The 25,738-nt window shown below is 34.2% G+C and overlaps 1 long non-coding RNA gene across 2 annotated transcripts in view; it reads left to right on the plus strand.

Moving 5' to 3' along the window:
• Positions 1–25,738, plus strand: part of LOC141558466 (uncharacterized) — a 170,401-nt gene that overhangs the window by 120,924 nt on the left and 23,739 nt on the right. Inside the window, exons 1-2 of one of the 2 annotated variants that reach the window (XR_012487075.1) lie at positions 23,048–23,096; positions 23,866–24,008. The exons of the other annotated variant lie outside the window; for it this stretch is intronic. This is a non-coding gene — a long non-coding RNA (uncharacterized LOC141558466). Of the gene's footprint in view, positions 1–23,047; positions 23,097–23,865; positions 24,009–25,738 lie in introns of those variants that run through there. 2 annotated transcript variants of the gene reach the window in all.

Consider the following 25,738-nt stretch of genomic DNA (forward strand, 5'->3'; position numbering starts at 1 on the left):
TATATTTATATGGGTGGGTGGGGGACAGCTGCTGTGTGTGTTTTCAAGTAAGAAAATGTCTTTTTTTTTTTCTAAACTTAAGGTCCCTAGTTTCAGTATATTTTAGTGCCTGAGGCAGCCATGTACTCAAGACAGATGGTATAAATGTACCTTGAAGTAAACATCGCAATTTATTATGCAAAAATATAGGAAGTAATCAACAAAAATTCAGTTGAGTGGCAGGGAAAATTAGTTATTATAGTAATTGTTTTGAATTCTAAATTTTGGTGTCCTGAGGCAAAACAATGGTTTTCCTATCCTAGTTGTGCCTCCAAAGGTGATAAGTAGCAAAAGCTCTTTACTTAAAGTAGCACAGTTTTAAAAAGAAAACTGCCAATTTTTATCATAAAAGACTCAAATTGATATGAAAAAACAATTGCTGTTATGACTTATTAAACTTGAAACAAATTGCTGCTGTTGTTCTATCACATCTGTCTCTTCAGGATCCATACTAAAGTGGTTTGCCATTTTCCTCTTCAACTCATTTTACAGATGAGGAAACCGAGGCAAATAAGGTTAATTGACTTGTCCAGGGTCACACAGGTAGTAAATCTGAAGCCAAGTTTAAACTTAGGGCTTCCTGATTTGAGGACTGGATCTCTACTCACTATACCACTTAGCTGACCCTACAAATAGGTTACTGAAGGTGTAAGATAGTTTTTCTTAGAGACCTTTAAAAATAAGACAGACACTGAGCTAATTAGCTAGTTCAGATGTGAATTGCTTAGAAATAGAAAAAGATGAGTTTGCTTCCAGATCACTAGGTTTAGGATTTATGGTTCTAAAGGCATCTCAAGCTAAACAGCAGTGAATAACAAAGTTATTCTCTGTCTGAGGGAAAGAGTAAGGAGATGTGGAAAGGGAGGTAGGAAGTTTTAGATCAGAACGTATTTTGGGGGATGAATGGGAATTTAATATGATTGTGTTATTCCAAATCCATATACTTTAAGACTAGGATAAGATTATAATTGAGATTAGCTGAGAAAAACATACTCCTTTGCCATGTTAAATATTTAACTTTATTCTCTTTCTCTTTTCATTGGAAGTCTTCAGGGGGAAAAATGGTGAGATGAACACCTCTTGGCTTCCTTCTAATACAGATCCTTTGCGCAGGAAGCTTACACTAAATGGTTGGTGAGATTTCCTTCTAATATTGAAACCTGTAATTCATTGAAACAAAGATGATAAATATAAAGAATATAAAAAATATGGAAAGTGATGCAAAACTAAGTTTTACTGTAGTTATATTCGCATTGATTACAACCGTGTTAACAAAGAACCAAAAGAGTCATGAGTGATATGATAAGTTGAGGAAATATGATTTCTGGTTTTGGGGATTTTTTGTGAGTATGTTTTAATTTGTTAAATACTTTGTTAAATACTTAGGATCTCATAAAATATTTTATTCCTAATTTTGATTATGTTTTTGATGATGATTAGTAAGTTTGAATTTTTTAAACTATCATTAGAGGAAATTTTTATTTTAGGAGTTCCTCACATGCATGAAATTATAAAACTGTCCTCACAGTGATAATAAATTAATAATAATTTTTAAATAAAGAAACAACTGCATATATGCTTGTCCATTACCTTAATTTCATGGCAATCCTTATGATCAACTTTTTCATATGCATATATATACATAATATACATATACATTTTTAAAAATATGGCTACTGATACTTGGGGGAGAGGGGAAATGTATCACAGTCCATCCTTTAAGAATGGTGGCAAAAACCCAAATAAAATGTACATCAGTAGCACATCCTAGAAAAAAATAGCTATTAAATCAACTCTTATATAAAATATAAAGTTAAATAAGCAAATAAATGCCCAATAATGCAACTTTAAAAAACCCTGCAAAAACCCATACTTCACTGCAAGATTCCAGTCAAGTTGTGTCAAATCCCAGTTCATTCAAAAAGTTGATTGGGATTCAGCCAGAACTTGTCTCCATATTTATAGCATTATTATCCAGATGTACAAATAAATTCATGCATCATTTATTTTCATTGTTTAGTGATGGCCGTTCATAACTGATTCATGACTTTGCTTCTCACAGCAAAGGTCAGGAGATGTGGAAATAAACGATGTTTGGGAGTCGGTCCCTTTCCCTGCATTCAGCCTATTATCATAAATAACATTTTACACCAACTCAGCCCCCTCACTCCTAACTTGCTAATGATTATTTTGTTGTTCTTTTCAAATCAATGAATCACCAGCCTGAACCTATGCAAGAAAACTATTCTTGTATAGAAAAGCAATTAAAATGTGTTGGAAGCATTTTAATTGTAATGAAACTCATACCCTAACTCAAAAATAAGAAGTTTAGTGTCTCTATAGTCACTCTTCACATTGCAGTTTACTTACAAATATGGGTCCATTATGTTTCTTTCTTAGAGCTTTAGCTAAACTCCTTCAATTTATGACTTGCAAGTATATTCTTCTTAATTTTCATTCAGTTGATTCATATCTGCAGAGAGTTTCTACTAGCTCATCATGCTTCTAACCTCACGCCTACAAGGTAAAAAGATAATTGGAATCTTTTAAAATAATGTCAATGTGAGGTAGCAAGACAAAGTCAATTTGCTGTTACTAAATACTTAGCATTTTCAAGACTTTCAAAATTTCAAGCAATCAGATCTGTGCTTTTTTTCCAACTAACCTCAAAAAAAGTTGGATGGGCAAGTAAACAGATCTGAAGTCTCATTCATAGCATCATAGGATTACAGATGTAGATCTGAAAGATCTGTATTCAAGGCTATCAAATCAATCCCCTCCTCAGATGAGGAAACCAAGTCCCAGGATCACACAGCTAGTCAGTATCTAAGGCAAAATTTTAACCGATGGTTTCCAGATTCCAAGTCTAAAATACTATTTACTATACCACACTCCCCCTCATTTTTTGCTATCTGGAGCTACTTTGACTTTGTAAACTTCTCTTAACCTAGAAATGTATTAAAACCTTCCAAAGTCTGCCACTGAGAAAGGAAAGAAAGGTGTTAGCTTATTAAGGAAAATTGCCCTGAACCTCATATAGGAATGTGTGTGTGTGTGTGTGTGTGTGTGTGTGTGTGTGTGTGTGTGTGTGTAACCAAACTTTATAGCTTTTGCGATTTTTGTTATTCAGATATATAAGCAGTGAAAAGGACTCAGAAATTCCTTCCACTGATGCAGATCAGAAACTCATTTGTTACTTATAGTCATAAGAGAGTTGCTTTGAGACATTGAGAAATTAGGTAACTTGTCTATCTCTTAATAGTATGTGTCAGAGGCAGGATTTTCTGACTTTAAAACTAGCCTCCATATCTCAAATATGTGCCTTTGCACCCATGAAATGTTGGTCAAACCTTAATATCAGAAAATTTACTTGTTTCATTTATTGTTGGTAAAGCCACTAAACCATTTTTGGTCTGTTTCATTTATAAAATGAAAAGATTAGATAAAACAAATAATCTCTGAGGTCCCTTATAGTGCTGAATTTATTATCCTGTCATCCAAATTAGTCTAAATTACATTTGGATAATAATGCTACAAATATGAAAACAAATTTAGCTGAATCCCAATCAATTCTTATAATGAATTTTAATTGGACACAACTTGACTAGAATCTTGCAATGAAATAAGCGTTTAAATGTTTTAAAAAGTTGTGTTGTTGGCTATTCTTTGCTTATTTCATTTTATGTTTTATATAGAAATCTGTTCAACAGCTATTTTTTCCATCTTGTGCTATTGATATACATTTTCTATTGGTTCTTTTCATCCAAAAAAGATACATCTTTCCCTAAAACATCAAGGTCAAAAATCCTCTCTATAATCTTTAATGGAGACTTTTTAAAGTACAAACATGGAATTCTAAGTGAAAAGGAAAGGAATATGTAAGTATCTATCCTCCATTTTTTGTAATATGAATTCATGGGCTTAAGTTAGGTCTTTCACAGGCTATAAAGATAGCAGGCCCACTCTGAATATTGACTACATATATCATATCAAATGATCACTTGGATTCCAGATGAACAGATGTGGGGTGGAAATACTTTATAATAAATTTGGGTAGATTGTGTGATACATTTTGATAGATTATGATATATTCAAGTTGAGAAATAAAGTTGGACAGATGGTTAAGAAGTCTGGTTTTAATCCCAATCTAATACTAGCAAATTGTCCTATAAACGTGTACTTCTAATATTTGGGAAAACAATCTTATAAAATCATTTACATTATCTTCTTTGGGGTATGATATTTGCTTTCTCCCTACTCTCTGAATTGATGAGCTAAATGTGCCAAAGGAAGAAAGTCCTGATGGTTTGTGAAAAAGTGAAAACAAACTTCCATGAAATCCGGAATCCTGTATCATGAACCCTGAATCTGTAGACTTTATAATTATGGAGCTTTCTCTGGTCTCTTTTTCTCTTTGTCAGCAGGCAGACCCTTTTGGATATCAGAGTGTAAATATGATCCATCTTGTTTTTTTAGAGGTTTGCTAGTTTTTCTTTGCAGTGCATCTTAATGTCAGCTCAGCAAAGGGTGACAATGTTAAGGTGCTAACAGGATTTCAGAATAGGAGACCAATGTCAATATTGTCAGACTGCATCATCTATAATTCCAATAAATTGTTTTTCTAAGATATGCGGTGTTTGAGAAACATATAATAGCAAAGCTGGAAGGAACCTTTCAGATCATCAATTTGAAATCCTTCACTTTACAGATAAGGAAACTGAGACCCAAAGAGACAAAATGATTTCCCCAGTGTCGTACAGTTTGCTAGTGACAGGGCTGGGATTAAAATCAGATCTCTTAACTATCAATCCAACTCTTATTTTTCAACTCAAAGACATCATAATCTGCCAAAAAATAGCACATCATCTACCCAAATTTATTATAAAGTTACTAAAAATTTTGTTTGGCCATTGAATTGAAATTGTAAAAGCGAATTGAAATGAATTGAAAAAGTAAGTACACACAAGCTCTGCCTCTGATTCTGTTCTGTCTCTGTCTCCATTTCTCTCTGTCTCTGTCTCTCTTTCTCTCTTTCTCTTTCTCCACACAACACACATACACATACCCACACACATACAACACATACACACACACACACACGCAGAATTTCAAAGGCATAGGGTTCCCTCTTTGGTACTTGGGAGCTAAAGCCATAAGTTATTTATTATATTCATGGATTTTTTTTTAAGAAGCAGTAAGGCATTTTATTTATTGAACTCTTTCCCATTGAACATTAGCAAGGAAAACAAATGGTCTTCTCCCTCGATTTTTCAGATGGCATTCTAAGATGTGCCCAATTTTGTACTTAATTCATTCAACAAATATTTATTGAATAATAGCTACTGGATATACAAAGTCATGTGTTGAGAGTTTTAGGGGATATGACTACTCATTTACAATTCAATTCAACAAGCCTTTAAGGGCTTACTATGTGTAAAGTGAGAAGTAGAATGATAAAATCCTGACTCTAGCCATATACCGGCTGCATAGTCATTAGCAAGTTATTTAACCAATAACTATCTTAGTTATTGGTTAAGTATTCTAAATATTGAATACTATAAATGGTAGCTCTGCATTGTAGAGTAAGTTTATTTCCCAGGAATTCACTGTACTAGTGAAATCACAGTTTCTTTTAAAAATGTGCTGAACATAAAAATTCAAAAACAGTTTCTCCCCTCGAACACATATTCTATTAGAGGAAAGAGAAAACAACAAGACATAGAAATTAAATAAAAAGTAATGTGATGCAGTATAGAAAACTCAGAACTTAGGGGAAGGAAGAAATAAGAAAACCATCTGTTTAAGACATTGCAAATGAGCTACATCTTGAACGTTCCATAGTATCCAAGAGGAAGCACTGATGGGAGAGAGAATTTCATGTGGAGAAATATTTGTCCTGGTCTTTGTCCTTGAGGGAATTAGTTGAAGGTGCAAAATATTCCATTTCATCCAGAAAGACAATTTAGATGGCACACAAGATAGAGTTCTGTGTCTGGAATCAAGTAGTCTTAAATTTAAATCTGACCCCAGACATTTTACTACTTATGTAATCCTGGGCAAGTCACAACTTCCATTTGCTTTGATTTAATCATTTGTAAAATGAGAGTATTAATAACATTTATCCCCCAGAATGATTTTAAATTCCAAAGATAATATTTGTAAAGCATCTAGCATATAGTAGGCACTAAATAATTTCTTGTTTCCTTATACCTTCCACAAAGTTCCATGTCAGTTATTAGGGATACAAAGAGAGAAGAAAACTGAGACAGTCATTGTCTTCATGGAGCTTATCGTTCTCTTGGGGAATTAAACACATGCACAATACGTAAATATAAAGAAAATCCTAAGCATTTTCCAATATCCAATATCTAAAAGACAGGGAGGGATCTGTGATTGTATAGGGAATTGATCATCATATAGTATTATTGTTGAAGTATATAATAATCGCTTGGTTCTGCTCATCTCACTCAGCATCAGTTCATGTAAATCTCTCTAGGCTTTCTGAAATCATCCTGTTGGTCATTTCTTACAGAACAATAATATTCCATAATATTCATAAACCACAATTTATTCAACCATTCCCCAACTGATGGGCATCCACTCAGGAGTAACATTTATTTCAAGCAGAAAAGAAATGCTAGAAAAGGCAAGCACAGAAATAATTATGAATACTTATAAGTGGTGTGAACAAAAGATTACAGTTCCAAGGATGGAGGCACTGCTTCCAGGTCTATTGATCAGGAAAAGCTTCAAATAGGATTTTTCAACTGTATCTTAAAAGACAGTTAAGATTTTGATGGTTAGAAAAGGAAGAAGCAAAGGCATTCCAGGTGAAGGGAACAGCTGAGCAAAAGTATAGAATAGATAAAATTTTAAAAAAGATACATTTTTGGACTTGAGGGATGCAAAGTGTGTCAATTTGATTATAGTGTTTGTCAGAACCTGGGACAAATATCCCAATCGGCAACCTAGCCCTGGACTAAGGTAACAAATTAAACAAGGAAGCACAAACAGAGACAAATATACTAGGTGCTTAATAAATTTTTGTTGATTGGTTAATTGATTGATGTAGAGAATTCTGTGACTATCTGTTCCTGAAATACTGCCTAACCACCCTGAAGTCATGGCAGTGCCTCTAGAGGCAGGTGCTGAGATAATAATGGTGAGGATTCTGAGCCAAAGAAGGATACGGGGAAATCAGTGGTCAGCCCTTTATCAGGACTGAGGTATGTCCCTTGTAAGACCAAGTCATACCCAATAGAAGAGCAAGTACTAAAGCTGCTACTGCCCTTTTACTGGCCCAAAGTGAGAGGTCACCCCCAAAACTGAATGAAAAATGCCCAGAAAGAACCCTGAACCAACAGTGTTGCACATTGGGCTAATAATCTAAGATTCATCCATATTCAGAAGGAAAGTGAGTGAAAACCAGTGTTTCAGACAGCTTTACATTTTCAAATTAAGTTAATAAAGTAAGATTTCCAATGTAATGACAAATTAATTCTTCCTTTCATAAGTTTATTAAAATAAGCATCTTCTATCTTCTAACTAGCCCTGACATATGCTTACATAGATACAACACACCCAGTAACCTAATCTCCCAGCAATCTTGAAGCAATTAACTCCTTCTAATCTTGAGCTAACAAAGCCCACCATGCAAAAGGCCCCTTGAGAATGCTACTCTCAGGGCCTCGGAAAAGCTCCCTCCCGTCTATTTCTCTGTTATTCAGCGACTAGGGGCTCAGTGGAGTGGTCAGAGAGCAGGGATTCATCTGAAACAACACAGATGAATCATCACAGATCATAAGATCTTCATTAACTCCTTATTTCTCTGCTAATTAACACAAAAAGAATGAGTTGAATGCTTGACAGGCAGTGAATGACCCACAGCTCAGTGGTTAATAGGATGCAAATGACATCTAATGAGGGTCTCTCCTTGTAGTGTGGGCAGCTGGCCTACTATTTTTGTTGTGGATTTTGAAAGTGTTTGAGATGAAAACAGTTTACTCAATAATTTACACTGCAGCTGAGTTTGTAATAAAGTCCATGAATTTATGTAAGTCCTACACATGGCAGAATTAACTTAAGCTGTTAACCACCATGTTTAGCTTAATACACCATAGTTGGAATGTAAGGCGTGGGGGTGGAATAGACTCCTATGCCTTTCAAGAGAAGAACAGCATTTGTTTATTAACTGGAAAAAAAAATGCAAGCATGTTTCCAAAAAGTTTGGTTTCTTTTGTAAATCCACTTTCGTTCAATTTACATATATCTGCTGAAAAAAGCAAATTCCCTTTATTATCTCTTAGGAAGATAAAGAAGAGAGATATCCTGGTGGAACAGCTAGGCCTTGGATTGGGTCAGTTTTGAGTTCAAATCTTGTCTTTGAGACACACACTATTATGGGATCCTGGACAAGGCATTTAACTCAATGTTATAGGACACTCTTCAAATGGCAGAGAAGTTGCTGATCTTGTTGATAGAGGTGTTTACTTCACCACAGGGTCCCTTACATTAGTGAAGTCACAAATCTAGTTCTTATCCGTATGAGTAGAAGGAAAAGTCAAAACCAGGTTGATATGTTTCCAATTTAAAAAAACAATTAAATTAAGATTGAGTTTTTGGAAAGAGTGCAAGAATAAAGAACAATGCTGATGTTTAGAATCTCAATAAAAATGCAAAATCTGAAACATAACATAAAGAGTTTATATCAGAAAAGTCTTCACATATGGTACCCTCTCTTTTGTGACATGTCCTTACAAAGGTGTACTTTAAAATAGTCTTGATTTCAACTGAGAAACCGAGATGGAAACTCTCAAGAAAAAGTCCATCCATTGTCAATGCAGATCCTGAGTAAAACCTTATTTAATATCACACAGAAATGAAGTTTCCATAATGTGACTTTTCCTCACCAGAAGCGAGATATCTGTTGTATAATCTTGGATAATTTCTAGATCTCACTGGATTGCACAGAGAGTTAGATTGTTCATAGTTGAAAACTGGTTTTCTGAACTTGAGCACCATCTCTGCCCACCCCCTCTTGTGGCATTTATTTTCAGCCACAGGGATAGATTTTTGCCTGTGTGTAACCTGAATCGATGTGGTTTAAGCCTTTCTTCTATTAATAATAGGTTTCACCTTTATTAAGAACGGGGAAGGGAGTGTGTGATTCAGAGGGAATCCTGTTAATTGGTCATCTTGTTGGTTGTTATTTAACATTAGTAAAGAGTTGTTGGGGGAAGACACAGAGGAAGTAATCTCCTAAAATATATCTTGTTTCCCTAGAATTTGAGGCTCAATTATGGACATAATTCATTATTATTTATATTTAATGTCTTTCAATTTAGGATTTAAAGCTGGGATCCTAGTTAGCCTCACAAACAATGAAGACAATGCCATTATCGGAGATGGGAAAATACATTTTTTCAGAGATTTCTTTCCTTTCCTCAATTAAAAGTCAGTGTTACTGAATTCTTCCTTCTAAAATGAGCTATTTTAAGGAAATAAACAACAAGAACAATTGTTATCTATCAGGCACCTATAATAGATAGGTAGGTAATAGATAGATTTTTAAATTTATACCCAATCAAAATTATTGACAATTAGTGCTATTAAACAATGGAATACACTGTTTTACAAGGTACAGTTGGAGACACTGAATAAAGACTGGAAGAATATTTTCCTGATATGCTATAGAGGGTGCAGAAACAAGATGAAGTGTAAAACTCACTTTTAGTTCTAGAATTTTGTGATTACATAACTCTATAGACTCCTTGGGTCCAGTGTTTTAGTTTTGATTTACAATTTGATTTGGTTTTCACTGAAGAACCCAAAAAATGTTCCATGACTGTAACATTGGTGTTTGAATTAAAGCACCCTAAGCTTCTATTAGCATGTTTCATATAATAAATGAGATGGAAAGATTAGGTGAAATTAAGTTGTAAAGGTTATATAAGATTATGTCTTTCTCATAACCTTTGAAGCAATTCACTTCTTGATAATTGAGAAAATCATGTAAGTAATAATAACAGCTGACATTTACAATAGCATTTTAATATTTACAAAGCATTTTACATCCGCCACCACATTTGATCCTAACAATAATGTTGTAAAGTAAGGTATTATTATCCCCATTTTACAGATGAGGAATCAAATGCAGAGAGAGGTTAAATGATTGGCTAGTAAACATGTGAAATTAGTCAACAAAAATAGACATTTATTAAGTACCTATTATGTGCTAGGCATTGTGCTCAATGCTGGGAATACAAAGATTGATGACAAATGCATACATACATAGATGGGTGGACAGATTGATGGACAGATAGAGATAGATAGATAGATAGATAGATGATAGATAGATAGATAGATAGATAGATAGATAGATAGATAGATAGATAGATAGAAAAGAAAGATACATAAAGATATATAAAAGAAAGATAGTTTTCTCTCAAGGAGCTTGCAACCTAATTGGGGAAAGACAAAGTACAAAAGGAAACCAAAAAAGGTTGGGGCAAGGTGAGAAGTAAGAGATTCCTAAATTAATACAACAAGGTATGCAACAAAGAAATATTTTGAGCCAAATTTCCTCCTTAAATGGAGATTTTGGAGTTCGTTTCTACTCTTCAGAGGGGCAGAAGATGATGATGAAGTAAAGTACCCAGGCTTAGGGAATCTTTCAGGATAATAAGGTTTTTCCAGTAAAGAGCTTCCTAGGGCATCACTGAGAAGTCAGAGATATCCCAGATCTTTTGGGGGGCAGCCAGTTGAGAAATTAGGCAGGATTTGAATCCTGGTCTTCAGGAAGCTAGATTCTCCTGCATTGTCTAGAGCTGCAAGCTGGAGATAGAAGACTGCCAGTTTCTCCTGTCTTCCCAATCCTTTCCTTCAGCAATACAAAGCAGGATTGGTCTCTTCCATTTTCTCTCTCAAAATTGGAAGCCAGAAATACAAGAACTGCGGAAAGAATGCTCTTTCACCTCTCACCATCAGCACTCTGCACTCAGGCAGGATAGTCTTCATCTCTATTTACAAAGAGAGAATTAGTTACCAGTGGATTTTTGGGTAGGGGTTTCATGCATTTAAACTGGATGAATCACAAAATGGCTTCCAACTCTGAGAAAGTGGGATTCTATGAATAATATTACTATATATAAACACATAAATCCACTTGAATGGATTATTATGTAATAAAACTGATTATTGTATATTTTAAAAGCTTGTCTAGGAAGTTTTTAATTGGGTAGGTAATTATGTAGCCCTAGTCTTCACTTTATATGTATAGGTTAAATAAGCACATGGAGTCAAAGTAAAATGCATGGTTTACAAGATTGTTGCATCATATAAGAAGTTGTAGTAGACTCAAAGTCAGAGTAAGTAAGAAGGCAGTTACAGTGATCGATGTAAAAACTCACAAAATAATTAATTAATTGATAAAAATAGAACAATTAATTTATTTTTTGTAATTGAGTGATACTATTTTTTTTAAAGTTTTTGTTGTTTATTTTTTGGGTTTATAAAAGTAAAGGATTAAAAATATATACATTCATTTGATTCTCCTTTTAGGTAAGGACTTAATTTTTATCTAATCTTTTGAATAATATATGTATATATATATGTTTACGTATATTATGTATATATATTTTCATATTACATATTGATGGATATACATATATATCTTCATATATGTATGCATATATGTATGTATGTATATAATTATATATTTATGGAAAGGGCAGGGATTCTATTTTTACCCTAATTACCTCATGAGTTCAAGAACTATGATTTCTCTAATTTTTTTTCTATGTATTTTGCTATCTGCTTTGTCTTGTAATGATATTATAGGTCTATATAGCTGGACTATTTTTTTTTTGCATTGATGATGGAACCATAAGGCATTGCAATGTTTTCAAGAGCTCTAATGGAAAATTTTATGATATCAAATTTATTCACAGCTAAACTGAAAAGCTTGTTTCTCTATTAAAGCTCATTTTAACTTTAAAATTTGGTTATTTGGTATTTCATTCTTTGTCTTGGATAGGAGCCTGAATTGTAAACTCCTTCACTTAACTTATACATCTTCAAATTTTCCAGAATGTTTAGCACAGTGCCCTGCATGTTAATAAATATTTATTAAATGAATGAATGTATGAATGAATGAAAGAATTCTTATGTGCAATCTCTATAAAAGTCACAAAGACTTTCTAATTTTTTAAGACAATCCAGCTGGTTTCTCTAGCTTAACTTCCATGCTGATCTGAACTGATTAGAAGAAACATGGCTTCTCTGAAAGCTGATAAACTAGAGAAAAGTAAGTCTTAGTCCTTTAGATTATTTACATCTTGAGAGAGGGGAAACCTTTCAGTGACATTACTGTTTCCCTTTACCATCCTCTATGGTTTGAAGTAAGAAACACAGGAGGAAAAACAAACTTTGTTTTGAGTCTAGAATCATGAGAACCTGAGTTTAAATCCAGCTTTACAAAATCTTTGTGACCCTGGACAAGTCACTTATATTCTATTTGCCTCAGGGTTCTCAACTATAAAATGGGGATAATGGTGGCAGCCATTTCCCAGAATTGTTGTGAATATTAAACGAGATAATATTTGTAAAAATGGCCCAACATATATAGGCGCCATATAAATGCCTATTCCCTTCCCCTTATTGGGGAAGAGACATTGCTTTTCTAAAAGGTGATTAGAGAAAATATATGCCTATAATAACATGAGAAAGGATGCATGACCCTGATACAATTTATAATTTTATTTTTTATTTTTAAATTTTTTCTTAATAGCATTTTATTTTTCAAATATATTTAAAGATAGTTTTCAGCATTCATTTTAAAAAAGATTTTGTATTGAAATTTTTTTTCTTCTTCCCTTCCTTATCTCCCCCTTCCTCAGGACAGCAAGCAATCTGATATAGTTTAAACATGTATAATCCTTTTAAACATATTTTCATATTTATTATGTTGTGCAGGGAAAATCAGACCAAAAGGGAAAAAATCATGAGAGAAGAAAACAATCTATAATTTTAAAGGGAAAAATTATTCAGTCTCAGAACAAATATGAGGAAATTGGAAATTGTCTCTTTTAAGAGAATAACAGCTTAACATTCTCTGAGCACTCTATCAAGAGTAATTGGCTATATGTACTATATATGTAGTACCCTGTTTAATATATTTTTAAATTTTGAATGAATGTTGAAGTGATTACCTTAAATTTCATCCCTAAATATTCTTTAAGTAATCCACAGATGCATTGGCTTAATTGGCTCTCTTGCCAAACTTTCTGCAAACACATTTTTTTTCTATCACAACTTCTCTTTCTCTTTTTTCAAGTGATACTGCTCAAAAGCTCTTACCATATTTCTCTATAACTTTTTTCAGAAATATGACCTCTTTCCCTCCCTCCACCAAAATATCTTTCTCTGTGAAAAAAAAATCCTGCTTGAGGCAGTTTCTAGATTCTATTGACCTGATTATTTTGGGGGTTGCATTTTATTGGTTAAAATTCCATCAAATTATATAATCAATTAATGTCTATTCATTTATCCATTTCCCATTTGGGGCCATCAAAAAGTTATTTTTCTTTAAGCTCTTTTAACCATATTGTCTTATTCTTTCATCTCATTTGATGTTGTTTTGTTTTTTGTTCATTCAGGTGAAGAATCTGACTATAGAACAAAAGCTGATTTGAAAATGATTCCTGTATTATAGCCAGTTGTTTCTCACCTGCATTTCATTCTCTGGAAGAAAATATCTATAATATATAAACATAAAGTTTTGTCATAACCTGCAAGCATTTGCCTTTTCTTGCACCTTGGTCCTGAGCCCTATTTTCAGCATAGGTAAAACTATGACTTCCTCTTTGCTAAAATTACTGAATATTAAAGTGAAGGCTAATTTAATCAGAATATTCTTATAAAGTTAATCATAAAATGTCTTTATTTCCTTATCCTCTGAAACAAAGCTATAAATTCCCTTTATAGAGGTCTTTTTTAATTTGTATTCATCATCAGCACTAACAAACAAGATGAGAAAGTGTCCTAATGAAATGATGATTTTATTAGCTTTGTACATATAACTAAAGCAACTCAACCAACTCTTTCATAGAGAATCTGTGAACCATCTAAACGGCCACTTCCTTATACTGTATGATTTCACTTATTGTAAGAATGTCAATATTAATGCGATCCAGGTTCTCTAGTTTACTCTTGTGTGTCAGTTCACTCTCCCTTAGGTGAGGAGTTCCCATTTACCAATAGTTAGATTATGGTTTTTGAGTGGCCCAGAATTCACAGTTCTTAGCACTCTGCTTCCTTTTCTGCTACTCTCCAATGGTTACTGCAGAAACAGAAGGCAGATGCAATAGACTGACAGCTATTCTTTATTTTTATTTTTGTCATGCATTTCCAGAGCTAAAGAATTCCCCTCCTAGAACCCAGCCTCCTGGTCTCATAATATAGTTAAACCACTCCTTTAAAGAGAAAAGGATATTCTGTTACTGGGAACATACTTGAAATGCAAGGTAAAAAACAACTGACCAGTGTAGGAATCATTTTCAAATCAGCTTCTGTTGTATAGTCAGATTCTTCACCTGAATGAACAAGTTCTGGCTTGGAAGTACTTGCCAGAACTTGAATTTTAGTGCTATAGCCACCCAGAGTCTTGGGTCATCTCCACACCCCAATTAAAGGCTTGAGATTGAGTGAGATATTAATATCACAATTATTATAATTCCATCCTTTTCTGAGTTCTCAAAATATGTTTGACAGGCTTCAAACCCAGCACAATCTTCTTACCACCCTTAATGTTATTCATACTTTCTGTGCTTTTGAAGGCCAGATACAGCGATAAAGATTGTGCAGGGTTCCCATGATAAATGATTTTCAAAAAAAAAGGGAATATTTCAGGGACAAGTTAGCCCTAAGCACAGACAGGCATGTTATAAAACATGCATGGTGAAACTTGATAACTTCTCAGATGACATTTACAAACCTAGTTGCCTTTATTTTTGGCCTGTGGGGAAACATTCATAACCAAACCCCTTTTCTCCTGCCTTCCATTCCAATTCCACACATGCCATTGCGTAGAGGAGATTGTCAAACATCTTCAGTGCCCTCGTTCTGAGAATTTCATTCAGAAGTTGCCATGCCATGACCGTTGAGAGATCATGTCATTCGTCAGCCCATTTCACTCTGTGAAATGCTGTGTTTAAATGGAAGGAGCCTGAGGCCTCAGGATTGGGGTAGAGCTGCTATAAATTATGATGTACAGTAGGTATCCATGGGGACCACACAACTTCACCTTTCTGCCACTGTTCATACACTCTTCCTCCTGGTACACTCCAGAGACAAATAAAAAGAAATTGTTTTTGGTACCACTGATGTTTCCTCTTGTCTTTTATGTCCATTCTTGCTGATGAAAAGCAAAATATAGTCAATTGAGTCAGGAACAGTCTTTATGTGGTTTTTGAAAGATCATATCCCAACCTGGGAATTATATTGTCATAGATTCATAATATATATGTATAAGAGGAGAAGCATCTAGATAAATGAAAGAAATCAATTCCCTAACAAATAAAAATTCTCACAATTATCTTTAGTCTAGAAATCGCAAAAGGACAATAACTCAAACACAAAACCTTTTTCTCAAATTTAAATTAAAGCATCTTTTTATAGTATATATACTTAGGATGTCATCAATTTTTAAGGAAATCTTTTAGGTTAAGTATGTGCCCACATTAAACTGATAATTATCCCCTCCTTTTCTTTCTCTATCCCCTTGATATTCAACATGCTGGATTTTTACTTCATGTTTTATTTATGGCTCAGAATTAATATGCAGATTCACAAAAACTTAAAAACTCATAATTATTCATAAAGGGCTTTAAGGTTATTTAGTACATATTGATGAAACTTTATGTTTTCAAAGAACTCTGAAAGTTCAACAGAAGGATATTGAGTAAGGTTAATGACTAGTATTGAGAATAATCTGAAAATGATCAAACTCTTTGGATGAAAATATTTGTCAGTATTTCTAATCTATAGTTAAGTGAAGTAATGGACATCAATAGCCTTGCAAATATGTTCAGAAATGTCTTGGCAAGAGGGAAGATTTGCATATCTAATGCAAACAGCCAATGAAAAAAAAATATCCAGTTAAAAATCTTTGATCACTGGGCATATGTAATAAGTGACAGAGATTTATCCTGTCTGTTGTCCATCTGTATTGAGTTAGGTTCTCATAGAAATGTGCTAGAGTCTTAAAAAAAAAACACAAAAAAACATTACCGCTAATTGAAGGTGTCCACATTCTATTTTGTATTTTTGAATAAGCAGATGGAATGAATAAACAGTTGGGATGGAATACAATTCATTTACTCATTCATTCATTTGTTCATCACATTACATTTCTATTACCTACAAATCTCATTTTAAAGAATCTTAGCACAATGCTTAGCACATAGTAGGCACTTAAATTTTGTTGAATATCTATTAATGAATCAGATTTAGAAACCAAGTCTCCTTATGGAGGGAGATTCACAACACAAAGCAGACTTGGTTCATAGTTCATCTTACCAAGACCTAGTGAATTTGGATCATAAGAATAGCTGAGAAATATCATGGTTTGCTCTCTCTGGAAATTGCACAAGTTTATCAGAGAAAATAGGACATTTGGAATACTTAGTAGGCCAAATACTGATGGCTATTAAAGCTTTTGAACTTTCATGCTGTATTTTCCCTAGGCATTCTTTTTCATCTTTAACTTAAGACTGTATACACACACATACACATAGAACATGCAGGTCCATCCATAATGTTGCCATAATAGTTGCATTAGGTATGATGATGACGAGCACAATGGGGAATCTAATCTATTTTTAACACCTAGCGTATATTAAATTATTTGAAATAATGTCATATTTACCAAAGGCTTATAAAACATAAATATATATTATATAATATATATGAAAACAGAAGCAATGCCCTTCCAATTGTATGGCAGAAAGGGGAGGAGGAGGAAATGGTGATCTTCTTTCAGCTGTAGACTATGATACTATAGTAAAATATTTCTCTCACGTCAGGGCTGTGTTTGTTTTCTGTAATAACATAATTGCATATTTAACACACTCCAGGATTTTTCTTTTAAAACCTCAAACTTCTTGGAAGAGAAAGAAGAAAATTTTCCCAGTTACTGATTACTACTTGAAGGAGGGCGCTCTCATCCAGAACTATCTCCCAAATGAGATAAGAATGTGGGAAGAGCAATTTTTCAACTGGCTTAATAGAACTACCAATAAATATTTAAGTCACCTCAATAGAGACATGACATGCCAGTTTGGACAATGAGCTCATTTTGATTTCATAATATTGGAATAGCCAAATCAGCACTCCAGACACCTGAATTATTAATCAAGTAGGCACAAGTGTGGAATACCTGGACTGATCACCAAAGCTCCTCATGCTGCTACTATGAATAATATGTTAATGAAACATTTTTAGCATTTTTGGATTTGATATGTCTTTGTTTCTTGCAGGAGAAAAAAGTGGAATAATTAATAAGCTACTTGTAATTAATGATTCTAGATAACATTCAAAATATGGTACCTCTACTAGACTACTGGTACTTAATGCTGCCTGAAAATCACATAATCATAGATTATAAGTGATACACATTTAGGTTTTGTGTATATCCACATGAGTTTGTTAGCTCATGGAAAGGTTTTGATGGATATTTTAGGAATCTGCCTGCCTCTCTTTGTGGAAGGCAAGTATCCTGAGGCTAGCCATTTTGCTCTGCTCTAAGAGATCGTATCAAATACAATTCTATCTTTCTGCATCCCCATATATTGCTAGTCTGGGGGAAAGAAACCTTTTCTTAGGTTGAAACCACTTTCCTGGTAAGCCATTTTTCTAAGAGAAAATATTTCCTTAAGCTCTACTCCATTCAAACCAAATTCTTTATGTTGTTTTTTTTTTATAGAGCTAGTAGCAAAAAAAGTCACTTAGGAAGGCTGATTGCTCTACTCCTTCTCCTCAATTATCTTGTATTTCAACTTCCTAGAAAATTTTATCCTTTCCAACATTTCCAATAGTATTATTTTTGGAAGAGAAAATAGGTTAAACAGAGAGAGAGAGAGAGAGAGAGAGAGAGAGAGAGAGAGAGAGAGAGAGAGAGAGAGAGAGAGAGAGAGAGAGAGAGAGAGAGAGAGAGACAGAGACAGAGAGAGAGACAGAGAGAAACAGAGACTGAGAGGAAAGAGAGAGGGAGGAAGGGAAAAAAAAAGGAAGGGAGGGATGGATTGAGAAGAGGATACCAGACAGAGCCTAGCAACCCAACAAAGTATAAGGATAAACAGGAGGGAGTAATGATAAGAAAACAAGGAGGAAAAGGTACTTATGTAGGAGACTTGGTCATCAGTGACAAAATCAGCAGTTTCAATCAGAAAAGGTAATGGATTTGGTGAGGGAAGACATTTGTAGGTAAGCTTTGAGAGAAGCTTCAGTAAAGTGATGATCTCAGAAGCCAGAATATAGATAGTTGACAATGGAATGGATGGAGGAGAGGGGAGAAAATAGAAGTGACAAGTATGGCTAACTCTCTGAAGGATCTTGACACAAATAAATTTTATTTTATATATATTTTTCTTTTTTGGGGTAGGCAATGCATTGTCAGCAGAACTCATATTCTGATGCAAACCATAAAAAATCAGCATTAGGCTATTGTAGAAAATTATAATAAGATACTTCTTGCCATTCTTGATTCAATTCATTCCATTCAAAGACCTTTTATTAAGTAATTTCTCTGCACAAGACACTTTGGGAAATACAAAGATGAAAAGCAAAAACCACTGTCTCTACTATTAAGGAAGCCATAATTTGGTAGAAGCTAAGACAAGAAACATAATTAACTATAATATAAATTGTGGGGTCAGGGAAGGGAATAAGCATTTTACAGTGTTATTATGTACCAGGCACTGGGCTAAGTACATTATGAATATCATTCAATGAGTCTCACAATAATCCTATTAGATTCACAAAATTATTAACTCCATTTTGTCGCTGAAGAAACTGAGGCAAACAGAAGTTAAGTAACACCCAGCATCATACATCCTGTACCATTTAGTCTCTTATTATTGGTTTCTGGTAGTGAGTAATATCAGTTGTATCCAACTCTGTGATGCCATTTGGCATTTTCTTGGCAAAGATACTAGAGTGGTTTGCCATTTCCTTCTCCACTTTGTTTTACAGATCAGGAAATTGAGGCAAGCAGGGCTAAATAACTTGCCAAGGGTCAAACAGCTGGGAGTGCTTGAGACCAAATTTAAATTCATGAATAGTCTTCCTGACTCCAGGACTAGTGCTCTATCCACTGCTCCATCAAGTCCTCTCTGCTTCTGATATTAGCCATACAAAACAAGTTATTTAACTTTATGGGTCTGAGGCAACTACTAAGTTTTCAATGGTTGCAATCTCCTTTGGTGGAGAGAATTTCCTATCTAGAGGTTCTTCACATAGTGATAAAGACAAAAGAAATGTTCAAACAAAATGTAATGAGAAATTTGACTATGAGGAAACTAATTCCAGCTAGGGAAATCTTGAAAGGCTTTATAGAAAAGGGATATTGAAGGAAATTTTTCATAGGCTATCAATGAACAGAAAGTTTGCTCAGAAGTGATATTAAGACAATTCATTTTAATAAAGGAGATGGTCAACAGACCAAAATAATTAAAATATAGAAATTTGAAATAGTGTTGGAAAGCTAAGTTAGAGCCAGATTGTACATTGTAGAGCCAGGCTACAATTTTAAAATAGTTTAGAATTTATTTGATCAGCAGGCAATGGGTACATTAGGAAGATTAATCTTTCTGGGATTTGGCAAAGTATTCAATTCACATTTTCTTTTTTTTTTATTTAGAATTTTTTTCTACAGTATATATGCATGAGCAATTTTTTTATAATATTATTCCTTGTATTCATTTTTTCCAAATTATCCCCCCCTCCCTCAACTCCCTCCCCCCCATGACAGGCAATCCCATACATTTTACATGAATTCACATTTTCTAAGAGACCTTAATGTTCAGTGCTCTAAAAATATAAACATAGGAGCAGCCTAGGCGGGTACAGTAGATAGAGCACTAGCCCTGAATTCAGAAGGACCTGAATTCAAATCTGGTTTAAGACATATAACATTCTTAGCTCTGTGACCCTGAGCAAGTCACTTAACTCCAATTGCCTCAGGGGGAAAAAGAATACAAACATAAAAACTCAAGTGTGTCTGTACTCAATTAGCTTATATTCTACTATAGTTACATTATGTAACTATGTACAAATATAGAAATAAATACAAAATAACCTGAGGAGGGAGAAAACATTGAGATGTCAGATTGGGAAATTTTTCACACAATGATATTTGGACAGAAAGTAGCTAGGGATAAACCAGGGGTAGAAGAAACTATCAGACTGTCAGTAAGAGAATATAGTAGGGATGAAACTCTGTACTAGAATGGTTTCAGTAGAAATACCAAGAGAGAAATCAGCAATAGTGGAGGCAGGAAGAGTAGGACTAAGCAAGTAATTGCATTGAAAAAGATGAGGAAGTTCAAAGCTGACTATGAGAGAAATTTAGAGCATTTGTGAGTGGGAGGATTGTCACTGTTGTTATTGTCTTGTAATTTATCTTTTATTTTCAAAAAGGAGCAATAGGGTGATGCCTTTAGTCTCACTCTCCTCCAGAGTCATTAGCAAGAGTCTAGTGACAAAGCAAAAGTCAAGTTGACTGGCAATGGCCTAGGATCCAGTGGGTGCCCTTGACCTTTCTCAATTAAGGAATTTGTCAGGTCTCAGTTTGTCTGAGACAAAGCTCATTCAATGACTAATAGCTAGTAACAGCATCACCAAAGTGAGAAGTAAAAACAAAATCTCCAACAGGAACTAGTCAGAGCTGAAAATTATTTTTTTTCCAGTTTGGTAATATTGGTCCTAGTAAAAATATACTTAATACCCCCACAAAGGTAAAACTTGAAAGAACAATGAATAGGATTATATTTAAAGGAAAGTTGTATTATTGATAAAGTTCAATAATAGTATTTGGAAGCAGAATGCTTAGCTTCAAAATGTGGAAAGTCCATATTATTCCTTCTCATTGGCAGAGTCTTGGAATTTAATATACTTTCAAATAGGTTTTAGTATGTGTTACAACATTTTTGAGCCAACTCCTAAATTCAGAGGAATGTACATTAGGTGAACAACAGTTCTCAAGATGTTGAGGGGCACCCTAGGCTTGAAGGCAGAAGGTCTGGGAAATCTTGATTCCTAGCTCCTTCTCTTACTAGCTATGTCTCCTCAATCAAAGTTTTTCACTTCTTTGATTCTTAGTTTCCACAATACATAGATAATAAGATTTGGCACTGTCACATAATTGTTATGAAGTTTCAGTTGAATTCAATAAATATTTATTAAGTACTTACTATGGTTAAGGAACTATAATAAGTGCTAAGGCTGCAAAGACCAAAAAATGAATCAGTACTATGCCCTCAAGAAGTTTATATTCCAGTGGCCCAAATGAGATAATATGTCAAATAAGTGTTCTACAACTTGAAAACACTTTATAAATATGGACTTGCTATGATTATGCTCTAATGGATCTTAATTTTTAATTAGGAATGTGTAATAGTTTAAAATAAGCCTGTAGTTTACTCTAATGAATTTTTTTAAAGAGGCAGCATAGACTAGTGGCTGTCCATAAGGATGTCAATCAGTCAAGAACACTCTTATATAATCTAAAGCAAGATTTTTTGGGGAGGAGGAGGCTATAATTCCATTTCTGTCCCTAGACTATGGAAGTATCTTCCTGTGTGCATTTAACTAGCTTCTGAAAATTCCCAATAGAACCTTCCCTGAATGAAAATAGTTTGTTCACATATTGCTATTGGAGATTGTTGTGGGGCTAACATGTGTTAAATACAATTTAATATGTCTCTAAATACAATTTCTCAGTTGTTGTTAGCAGTTTTTCCTTAGCTCTCCACTGCTTCTACAAATTGACTTCTTCATTATTGAAGTATTTCTAACTTCACTCATATCCCTGCATATTCCACTCAATATTCCTGACTGAAATTCAACCAACCCAGAGCACTCACCATCCCAATTCTGAATAAGCTGTCATAGAATTTTTTATTAGATTCATAGGTTTTCAAACTGCAAGAGATCTGGTAAAATCAACAATTAGAGACCAATTAAGCCCTCTTTTATCTCCTCCACCATCCAGACCCTTTTCTCATGGTGTAGCTACTCCTTTTACCTCCATTTTGTGGAGGGCTCCAGCTGACTCTCCTTCCACTTCCAAACTTATTCTGGACTTCAAAATCAGGTCCTTGTGCCACTGTCCCCTCTGTAACTCCCTTTTGGGTGGTATCCCCCCCATTAGAAGGTAAACTCCTTGGAAGATGAAACAGGGTGGTGTAGGTTGTAATTATTATTTCTTGAATTTATAATTCTAGCACAGTGCCTGCTACATAGCAGTTGCTTCATAAATATTTCTTGTTCTTCCTTGTCTTGCTTCATTTTTCATATAAGGAAATCAAGTCCCATGTATAGAATTGTGCTGGGTTTTTTTTAAACAGGGGTTTATTTTATTTAGTATATTCTAGTTTGCAAACATGAACTGCATACAGAAAACTTTTCAAAAATTTCTGCATCAATCAGAATGACCCAATCTGGAAGCCAAATACTTATTATGATTATCACATCTCAGCTGTTTATTTCTTAATATCTACCCAGATTAAACTAAAGTCTTTTCATATGAACTAGTACAGTCATGCATTAAAATGAATAGAAGGAAACTTATTTGACAATGTGCTTTGTGCTCACCAATCAGATCACACTAATTAGCAGAAGAATGTTTATGCTGAAAACAATTTAAAAAAAAAGACTAATGAATCCAACTGGCTGTTGGTTTGTCTAGAAGCTAGTGGGAATAATTTAGGATTCATTGCTTAACTGTGCTAAACATGAGAATTCTGAGTTAGTGAGCCCTAGAAGTTGGCAAAACTTTACACGTAAGCAAATATTACTTGCATCTTTTACTCATCCTTCTGGAGCTTTTTTGTTAATTTCCCTTAAATAGGCCAGAAACTTCACCATGATTGATTAGTAGTTTTTCCTCCCTAAAGAATAATTTTTGTTTTTGTCATCATTAAGCTGAATTTAACAGATGTTCTAGCATTTTTGCAGAAAATACTGGTGTCCTCATGTTATATTTGACACCCTACAAAACTTCAGATGGCTCTCCCTCTCAATTTCCTCTTCATCTGGAATTTTATCTCTAAGAAGTCTTCGTCTTTAAATCTTTGGAATGTAGCTTTAAAAAAGGAATAAGATGAAATATACTTCCATATCTACAAGATAGAATATCTGCCCATATATTTTGGATATGTGCAGCTCTATATCTGTATAAAGCAGCTTTAGATATATACTCTTACTGAGCTGTACTGTGTCTGTGGCTTGTCCTCTGGAATAACTTTCTATCCTGTCCATGCAGAGGATGCTTTGCTCTCTGGGCTTTCCTTCATGCTTTACTGGCTCTGGAAAGTGCACCATGGTATATCTCTCATTCCATTTGCTCTACTTGAAGATATAAACTTCTTTTAATGCACCTGAGCTTCTTCTGCCTTCCTTGACTTTGAGCTGCAGAGAAGTCTCTCTCCTCACCCCGAATCTCAAAGCATCTTGCCTCCCATCTCTCCCTTTTTTTCAAACCATTTTAAAACTGACTTTCCTGAATAACAATTCTAATCGCAGCTCCTACTTTTTATTGTTATTTTTCAGTTCAGTGACTCTTTGTCACCCCATTTGGGATTTTCTTGGCAAAAATACTGGCATTGTTTGCCATTTCCTTCACAAGAACATTTTGCAGATGAGAAAACTGAGGAAAACAGGATTAAGTGACTTGCTCAGGGTCACACATCTAGGTAAGATTTGAACTCCTGGATCCATTTCCAATTCTCTATCCACCTTGTCACCTACATTTCCTACCAAGCTGAAAAGTTTTGGGGGCTCAGAGTTGGGTGGGATATCTTCTTACTCTGTAAATATTTTACATGTACCTATATATTTATATACTGTGTCCCCCTTAGCATGGGACAGTGATCATTTTTGCTTATTTGCCTTTTTATATAAGTGTTTGGCATATGAGAGGTACTTAAATTCTTATTGATTTATTCATTAGTAGATGAAATGATTGGATGACTTTCAAAGTCCCTTCTAGGTTCTAAATCTAATGAATGGAAAGGATGCTTCAGTAAAGAGTCACTTCAGTTTTCTCTTTCTTTAGACCTATTGGTTCTGGCAGAAAATGGGGAAGGGAAAGTTTAGGTTTAAGCACTCTAGTTACTAGAATGTCTCTTGGAAATTATGTTTTTCTGCAGAATGGCTAATTGGTCTGGCTGAAGATGAAGAAAGTAAGCTTCCTTAGGGTAGGAAGGATGCCTCCCTTCTTTGTTATTCCACACAGTAGGTACTCAAATATTTATTGAAAGGCTTTAATGGAAAGAGAACCAAAATATGAATTGTATTCATTCAACACAGAACAATGAGTAGCAATTAGTAGATCCCACCTGTGCAAGGTTACAATTCCTTAATTTGGTGAATTTGTTTAAGGGCTGCTTTCTTCCTAAGGGGCTATTAGCATAACAGTGGTATTTGTTCAGCTGGCAAAGTAATATATTGTGCTCTTGTTTGCTTTTTTGTTCCCAAAGTTAGTCAGTAGATTTTTAAGTATTCTTTGATGTGCTAAGAGCCCCTAATGAGGATGGTTAAATAAATAGACTATTAGTTTGAAAACCCCACAGATCCAAACTATCAATTCACTTAAGAGCTGAGAAAGAGAAAGTTACCTGTTTTCATTTAGCCAATTTTACACTAAGAACCTTCAGTGGCTCCCCATTGCCTAAGGGTTAAGTCCAAATTTCTCATGTTGATATTAAAAACCCTCTATATTTGTCTGACTTTGTAGCATACTTTTTATGTAAAGAGCTCATGGGTATTTTTCTTAAATTATCTCTTGCATTGTAGTGATTAGAATTTGTGTGCGTGCGTGTGTGTGTGTGTGTGTGTGTGTATGTGTTTTACTTGCAGTGTCTTTCTGGAAAACCTACAATACTTACATTATATCTACAAATCCTATTTTCAAGATCAATTATATTTTGCTTGCTTTTTATGCTTCTTTTTCCAGATAATCCCTCTTCTGTGCATTTTCATTTCTAATTAGTTGTAATTTCTTTTGTTCCTTTGGTGATATTTCCCACCATCTTTTTTGTATGGTTTTTTCCTATTCTGCTGATTATTTCTGCTATGCAAGACATAAATTCTGCTCTCACAGTTCTTATTTATTACTTGAACCATTTGGGAACATGCTGCTGTAGCTTTATGTTCCCTTGAGACTCCATAGGTATTCTGCCTTATCAATTATTGATTCAGTTTTCTTTATCTTTTAATATTTATTCAGGAAAGTTTGGACTTGTTTCAATGATACAATGACCACAATCCCTTCTGTTATTAACATCTTTCCTGTTGTTTTATTTGTTTGTAGTCAAGGTTTAAACATTTTCTCCCTCTTAGGATCTTTGATTTCAGTGGTACTGCTATTGTTTTTCCTCTCTTATATTCTCTTATCACTCATTTTCTAGCTCTTTCCCTTTTG

This window comes from Sminthopsis crassicaudata, chromosome 2, assembly GCF_048593235.1.
Source record: "Sminthopsis crassicaudata isolate SCR6 chromosome 2, ASM4859323v1, whole genome shotgun sequence".
Classification (NCBI taxonomy): domain Eukaryota; kingdom Metazoa; phylum Chordata; class Mammalia; order Dasyuromorphia; family Dasyuridae; genus Sminthopsis; species Sminthopsis crassicaudata.